Source organism: Microtus ochrogaster, unplaced genomic scaffold (assembly GCF_000317375.1).
Source record: "Microtus ochrogaster isolate Prairie Vole_2 unplaced genomic scaffold, MicOch1.0 UNK73, whole genome shotgun sequence".
Classification (NCBI taxonomy): Eukaryota; Metazoa; Chordata; class Mammalia; order Rodentia; family Cricetidae; genus Microtus; species Microtus ochrogaster.
In genome coordinates this window covers 704,625-713,173 of record NW_004949171.1, presented here as the reverse complement: position 1 = coordinate 713,173, position 8,549 = coordinate 704,625, and positions in this window count along the sequence as shown.

Genomic DNA, 8,549 nt, shown 5'->3' with positions numbered 1-8,549 from the left:
CACACACACACACATACACACACACCACAAGTACATAACAAATAGAATTCTAATTTTAATAAATAACAAACTATTAGTAATGTTTGCATTATCATAGACAGATCTTAATGTGCATGGACGTTAAAAAACCTGAAAATGCATAAAACCCTCAGAGCCAGAGTCAGAATCCACCCTTCTTGTTCCAAACTCTCTCCAGCCTCGTCGGTCCTCTATCCCACATATCCACAACCGTTTTGTTCTTTGATACCTTATAATCTGAGCCCCAGCCCTGAAGACTTACTTACAGGAACTAAACTAGGTCCATCGTTGTGTCTCTCAGCCCTCTTCTGCTCACTGCTTAGCCTCTAGGACTTCTCTTTGGCTTGCCAGTCTTGCCTGCCTGTCCAAACCCAACACTTCTCAAACCCAGATCCTTGATAAGGACAAAGAGAAATAGCACTGTTTAAAGGAAATCCTCTTATTCTTCTTCCTAGACCTGCAGAGAACCTGCTCTGAGCTTGCAGGCCCCAGAGGGACCCACACACAAACCTTGGCAGGGAATTGGATATTGCACAGAAACTCATCCCAAGGGTATAGCTGGTAAGGGCCTGAGATCCCAAAAGCTGAGATGTGCTTAGTCCCCGCTGCAGCCTCAGCTCTTCCAGGACAGCTGGTATCCTGAGAGAAGAAAATCCTAGGAGGATTCCACACTATGTCCTCTCCACTGACAATACAACCTTCAAGGGGCTCTCTATGTGCCTTATGCTTTTGTTTGAAGTTTGGGCCTCCCTTCTCACACATGATGTGCTTATAGCTTTGTAGAGCTATAAAGTAAGATAGAGAAGGAAAAAGGGAATATTGGTTTTCTATTTCTTTAACACTTAAGTTTTGGTGATGTCAAAAGCTCTTTAATACATCTCCAAAGCTGACTTCTAGGTTAAATACTCATTTACCTACCCAAATTAGAAAAAAAAAACCACACACACACACACACACACACACACACACACACAACAGCAATAAAAACAAACTTTTCAGTCAAACATCATCACATGGGCAGCTTAAAATAAGTATGATGGGATTATGTCCACCCTGGGACTCAGAAACCTTCCAATCAACCTGAAAGCTGGAAGACAAACACAGACCCATTTGACCTCTGCCTCAGCCCCTTGACTCAATCTGAGCTGCACTTGAGCTTCAGACATGTAATTAGCTTTTTCTGGGTTTTATTTTTTGGGATGAGGTGACGTCTTTTGCCATCACCATTCAAATTTCTAAGCTTGGGAAGATCCTTGGAGTATATTAGCATGTTATTAGATTTATTTATGTGTGTAGCTGCAAGGGATGCAGAAAAAAGATATCTAGGACAGGGATGGGTACAGGGTGCAGCATCGAACAAGAATCATGGAGTTGAGGGCTCAGAGGCTAAGAGCGTTTGCTAATCAAACATGGGGACCAGAGTTCAGATTACAGCATCCACAAGACAAGCTAAGCAACCCATACACACTGATAATATTCCAAGGGGAACAAAGGCAGGAGGATCCCTGTAGCTTGCTGGAGGCAGTGTGGTCTTGTTGGAGGAAGTGTGTCGCTGTGGAGATGGGCATGGTGTTTTTCTCAAGCTTTACTCAGTGTGACTGTCAGTCAACTTCCTGCTGTCTTCTGATCAAGATGTAGCCAGTCCCGTGTCTACCTGCTGCTCCTCATCATAATGACAATGGACTAAACCTCTAAAGGGATAAGCCACCACCTCTAACAATGTTTTCTCTGTAAGAATTGCCATGGTCATGGCGTCTCTTCACAGCAACAGAGTCCATAACCAGGACACACACAATTCAGGAAGCTTTTACAGTAGTAGATTTCCATATGACTTTTCAAACAGCCCACAGTGTCACCTGTTTCTCCCCATTCCCTCCTCTACACCACCCTGTTGACCGAGGTTTCTGTCCTACCTGGTTCCCGCAATCGTTAAATCCCAAAGAAATCACACAGAGGTCTACATTAGTTGTAAACTGATTGGTCCAGTAGCTCAGGCTTCTTATTAACTCTTATAACTTATATGAACCCATTATTCTTGTCTATGTTAGCCACGTGGTTCAGTACCTTATTCAGGGAGGCAGTCGCATCTTGCTTCTTCTGTGGCAAGGCCAGGACTGTAAAATTCTTTCCAGAATTCTCCTGTTCTCCTTTACCCACCCCCTACTTCCTGTCTGGTTGTCCTGCCTATACTTCATGCCTGACTACTGACTTATTTAAAATATAATTGACAGAATTGTTCCATGCCACCACACTCTTGTTTGTTGTCTCTTTAACCCTCCTCTTTGAATTTCCCCACTATCCCTTTATAACACTATATATGTGTATGTGTGTGTGTGTATACACATATATAGTGTATATATCGTCTATATTCTTAGGACAATCCCCTTCTCCTCACATATATATATATATAAATTATGAAAGCTAATATCTATGTATAAGAGAAAACATGTTGGTCCTTCTAGGTTTAGGCTAGATCATTCAAGATAGTGTTACTATCACTCAGGGTGACTGTTTTTACCTCCATCCATTTACCTGCAAATTTCTTAACAACTGAATAATATTTCATTGTGTAAATAAGCCACATTTTTATAATCTGTTCATCAGTTGTTGGTCATATTGACTGTTTACAAATTCTGGCTATTATGAACAGATCAACAATGAACATGGATAAAGCAAGTATCTCTTCAGGAAAATGTAGTCTTTTGGGTGTATGCTTAAAAGTGGTATAGTTGGATTTTGTGGGAGAAAAGCAGTAATCAGTGTCACCCAGCTACAAACCCTATAAGCTATAGTAACAATTTATGGGCAAGATATGCCCACTAGTGCACAAGTGTTGTAAAACTAACCAACTACTTTTTTGTTAGATCTGAGGTCTACTCCATAAGATGAAACCCGGTATTGCTAATAAAGCCAAGAACCTGAGACTAGATAGGTCATGGACCCTAAAGGAAAATCTTCTACTATCATTCTACTAAACAATCAACAACAAAATGATTACTAATGACAAAACACTGTACTCATAGATCAGTGTATTACTCAGCTCTCAGCACAGGAGCTTCGTCTTGTAGTAGATGGTACTCAACAGGAGATATCCACAACTGGCCAATGTGTAGACAATGAGAGACCTTGGAACACTCAGCCTGAATATGGAAGTCTCCACAACAGGACTTATGCACAAATGCACTCACAGAGTCTGTGACAGTACACACGAGCCCTGCACAAGCTCAAGCTAGACAAAACTTCTAGTGCAAAGGAGGCAAAGTGGGCAAAAATTCTACCACTGTCCAGGAAACTATATATAAATGATAGCTTTGGGGAGAAGGAAAATCAGTTCCTCCAGGAGAGTGATACTGTATATATCAACAACATTCCAGGACAGTCTCCGTGCATAGGAGTATAGATGGTCAGTAGAAATAGAACTCCATAATGTTAGTGGCTTTATTCTTTCCTGTCTCATTTTCCTTCAGTCCACTGGAACAATTGGTAAGATGGTTTCCTTTTTGGCCTAGTGCCTCTCGTGGGACTGCCCTTTCTTGGGTTCTTTCTTAGCACTGCACCCAAGCGGGGCATTCGTTTTTTGGAACCCAGGGCCCCTCAGGTATTTTTCTGCCTCACCCGTGGAAAACAGGCTTACATTTCTAACTTCTACCAGTGACTGACTAAATTTTAATAGTCACACCAAGTGGACAACCAAGGCTGCTGCCATTTTCTTTGAGGTTAACAAAGGGAGGAGCCACAGGTTCTGCTCACAGTCAAAGAGGGCCTGCAGAAGGCTCTCCACATGAGGTCCCGCCCCTAGCCAGCTTTTTTTTTTTTCACTCACTTTTTATTTAACTTTATGTGGAACTTAAATTCAACTGTTTGTAAATGTGTGTATACTTACTGTTAAATGTTTTAAGTTCAATATATCATTCCAGACCAAGAAAGCAATGAGTCTCATGTTTTAAATTGGTATATACTTTTAAGTCTCTTAAAAAAATGCTGTATATGTAATCCAGCCCTGCTTTAAAATATATTAAGCTGTTCTCCACTACTGTCAATTCTACCATTAAGCTTCTATTGCAAGCAGTTTTCTCTTCTGTCTTTTACAAGTATAAATCTTACCTGTGAAGTTGAGATCCAGTACAGTCAAGTTTGGACCCAGGTCTCCAGGCAGATCCTATACTGTAGTTATAACTTATCTATACCCAATAAAAAGCCCTCAACCACTCAGAGATCTAGGGAATATGTCATTTAAATATTTAATTATTAAAAGATGTTTCATAGCAGAGAGACAGGTTGGCTCCTAGCAACACTCTACTTCCTCCAAAGAAGACAGAAGACAGGTGGGCACAGAACAATGTCCATCTGCAATTCACTCCATCAACTGCCAAGAGATGACCACTGAGAAAAACTGCCTTTCATCTAAACTGAAGATCTCCAGAAAGTGGACAGAATCAAATGGAATTGATAGCCTAGATGCTCAGGTCATGGTATGCTTGTCTTCCTACAAATTTATGACCCACAGGAATCTTCTAAAACCTGGCAGGCCCTGTGCTAAACAGCAAAAGGCAAATGCTACTCTCAGTGACCTGGAGGATCCTGAGGAGGGGCTATAGGTAGACAACAGAGTAAGTTCGCTGCTGTTGTTGGTTTTTTTTTTTTATCAATAACTCAAGTAAAATTTTGTCCTTCTCAAAGATCTCTGATGCAATTTGACAGCTGAGAGGTTTTGTTGGTTTAAAAGGACAGAGTTCAATTCCCAGCAACCACATGGTGGCTCACAACCATCTGTGGAGAGGTCTGGTGCCCTCTTCTGGCCTTCAGGCATACAGACAGAATATTGTATACATAATAAATAAATAAATATTAAAAAAAGGACAGCCTCACTGAACAAATTTCAGTAAAATACAAGTTATTAAGGTGTGTATCTGCAAGTTATAAAAGTGTGAGGACAAATACAAGTTATCAAATCTTTCTCTCATGCTGCCTTTCATAGTCTTAAAAATACTTTCATTGTGAAAAAGTATCTGTCACAGTCATCCTGTTATAAATATGCTGTTGTTTAAAATTTATGTTTTCACAAACTCAAAATTCTTATGAGTTCCAGGGAGCCTAATTGAAGGATCCACCTTAAACAGGTCAGATTCACCCTCCTCAACTCCCTGTTCCTGTAATTTTTTCTTCCTAAACTTAACACTGTCCTCTGTTCTGCCAATACCTTGCCAGGTCCAAGAGACACCCAACAATTTCATATCACAAACACTGGACAGGAACAGACCAGCTACACCATGATGTGACCAGCTCCCAGCTTTCTCAGGTCCCCCATCAAGACAATGCCCACAAATAAGCAGGAAGCAGTCTTGAGAATCCACCATCCCAATTCCTTTAACCTGTTATGCCTAATTTCTGTTTTTTATTATAAGAAAGAGATAGGGATGTTATGATCTGCTGGTCTGACCTGTCACCTGGGTACCCTGTCACTTTATGAGACAAGCCCCGCCCACTCCCAAACCTCTTCCACTGAGGCAAGAAGATCTCCTGCGTCCTCCAGCTTGTGCTCTCTTTCTCTTTCCATCTCTTTTTTGAAGAGGTAACTTCTCTCTCTCTCTCTCTCTCTCTCTCCCTCTCTCTCTTTCTCTTTCTCTCTCTCTTCTTCCCCCTCCTTCTCTCCTTCCTCTTCCCTTTCCCTTCCATAACCCACTAAATAAACTCTATACGCAAACTCTCTCTGCATGGCCTATATGCCTGTCTCTCACCCGCTGTAGTTTCCCGCCCACCAAGGAGACCCACCAAGGCCTCTGGGGACCTGTCCATGCCTTGGGTGACCCACTGCTACCCTGCCAAAACCTTGGGTGACCAACCATGGCCCCTCATGGGACTGGCTGCCCCTCATAAGACTGCTGCCCCTTGTGGGACCAGTCCCCCATCTTTATAAAAGAATAACAGACTTGCTTGTTTTGCTTTCAATTTTTGACCATACAGAGAGAAAAAATTCAGACCAGAAAGCCTAATGGCATTAAAAATGTCAACACTAATAACAAATCACAATTGGTAGAATGCCTGCCTAGCACACAAAGAGCCGCAGGTTCAACCCCAATACCATATTAACTAGGGATGGTGTCACACTCCTGTAATCCTCTGCTTGCAAGGTGGAGGCAGGAGAATGATTCAAAACTTCAAGGTTGTCTTCACAGCCAGCCTGAGATACATGAAACCCTGTTTAAAACCAAACAAAAGACAATGTTAAATGTTTGACTAAAACATCAGTCCCTATAAATCTACACATTAGCTTCTTAAACCCTGTATTGGTTGTCTGACTAGTGCAATAGAATGCCAGACCAAAGGAACTTAAGGTTATTATGGCTCCAGTCTATGGTGGCAGGAGCTTGAGACATCTGGTCACACTGTCCACAGGCAGGAATCAGAGGGAGATAAACACTGGTGCTCAGTTCACTTTCTTTTTCATCTAATCTGTCAGATAGGGTGGGGACTCTCACACCAACCTTATCTAGAAAATCCTTCACAAACAAACCCAGAGATTTATCCCCAAGGTCCTAATGTGTACCATCAGTACACACCATCACAGATTCGTGTAAGTAGAAAGGGATCTTCGTCAGGAAGTAGAGAGGAAAGAACTAAAGTGGACAGTGAGTGGCAGATGGGCAGGGGCCTTCACTCAGATGAAGATGGGATTCTTGCCTTCCTCACAAAGAGGGATTTTTAGGACCAATCAGTATGAAGCAAAGTTTATTAGGAAGACATTTTAACATAGATATAAACAGAAGAGCTGAAAGAGAGGCATTCAGGAACTAGTCAGTATGGGCTTGTTTTAAAAAGCAGAAAGGATATGCCAGTGTGTGTGCATACACAGGTGTCTTCAGAGGCTTCTGGTCCTTTGAAATGAAGCTAGAGGTCTCTGGAAGCCACAGAATGTGGGTGCTGGGATTTCTAAGCCACATGACAGAGCATCATGCACGCTGAACTGCTCAGCCATCTATCCAGCCTTCTTAAGTCATCTATAGATGTTTTTATCACAGTCAGTTGTCTGTGTGTGTGTGTCTGTGTGTTGTGACTGTGTATACATGTATGTGTAAAACTGTGTGTGAATGCATGTGTGTGTGTGTGTGTGTGTGTGTGTGTGTGTGTTAGAGAGGGAGAGAGAGATTTGGGCTGGTTCTGAAGTTGTACCAACAAAGGGTTGCTAAAAAATTTAAGTGAAATCATAGGGCGAGTCCTGAGGTGTACAGAATAAGATCACAGTTACTACGGTAATACCCTAGACCAAGAGGTTAAAAAGGAAGTTAAAATGTTTTTATTATACACCAAAGCTGTTAGTTCTGTTTGTAAGATTGATGTGGGAGTGTCATATATCAATCTGTTGATTTCATTGGTTAAGCAATAAAAAAACTGCTTGGCCCTCATAGGTTAAAACATGGGTGGGAGGAGTAAACAGAACAGAATGCTGGGAGGAAGAAGAAGTGAGCTCAGACTCGACAGCTCTGCTCTCTGGAGAGAGACGCCATGCTCCCCTCTCCAGATGCGATAGCTCTGCTCTCTGAGATGCATGCAATGAAGCTCCGACCCAGGATATACGTACGCTAGAATCTCCTTGGTAAGCCACCTCGTGGGCTACACAGATTATAAGAAATGGGCTAGTCCAGGTGCGAGAGTCAAGAAGAGGCTAGATAGAAATGGGCCAAGCAGTGTTTAAATGAATACAGTTTGTGTGTTGTTATTTCGGGCATAAGCTAGCAGGCGGCCCGGGTGCTGGGGACGCAGCCCAACCGCTCCTACTACAACATAAGATTTCCAGAAAATGTCTATGAAGGCAGTAATAATAAACTCATGGTTCAGTGCTACTTAACAATCCTTTTGTTTTGTTTTGGTGTTTGGGGGTTTGGGTTTTATTGTTGTTGTTGGTGGTGGTGGTAGTGGTGGTGGTGGTGGTGGTGGTGGTGGTGTTTTGAGACAGGGTTTCTCTGTGTAGCCCTGGCTGTCCTTAAACTAGCTCTGTAGACCAGGCTGGCCTTGAACACAGAGATCCGCCTGCCTCTGCCTCCCATGTGCTGGATGTATTTCTACAGAAAAGGAAAATTATCTCAAGGGTAGATAACTTTCACAGGACTATAGATTCCCAGCTGGCAAGAAACTTCAACCAGACTCTGGAATTGGGCATTCCCTTCCCATGGCCCTCTTAATTTTCCTACACTTTCTATCCTGCCTCAAAAGACAAACTTAGGCTTGAACAGCCATGAGGAAAGTGATTGAGAAAAGCCCTGAAAGAAAATGCTTCAGGAAGGAAAATAGAGGGGAAGAGAGAAAGAGGTGAGTTTGAAGGCAGGAAATAGAGTAACACTGAGACAGGGAAAACAAGCAGAGTTAAAACAAACAACCAAACAAAAAGACCCAGCGCCCCCCCCCCTCCACTCATCATCTGTCTGGCCTATCTTTTAGAAATGTTCTGTTCCATTTGGCCCCATGCAAAAGTGATCCTTGTGCACATGCACAAGGTGTGGTCTTGAGGCAGCTGAAGCTTAGGAACAGAGGGA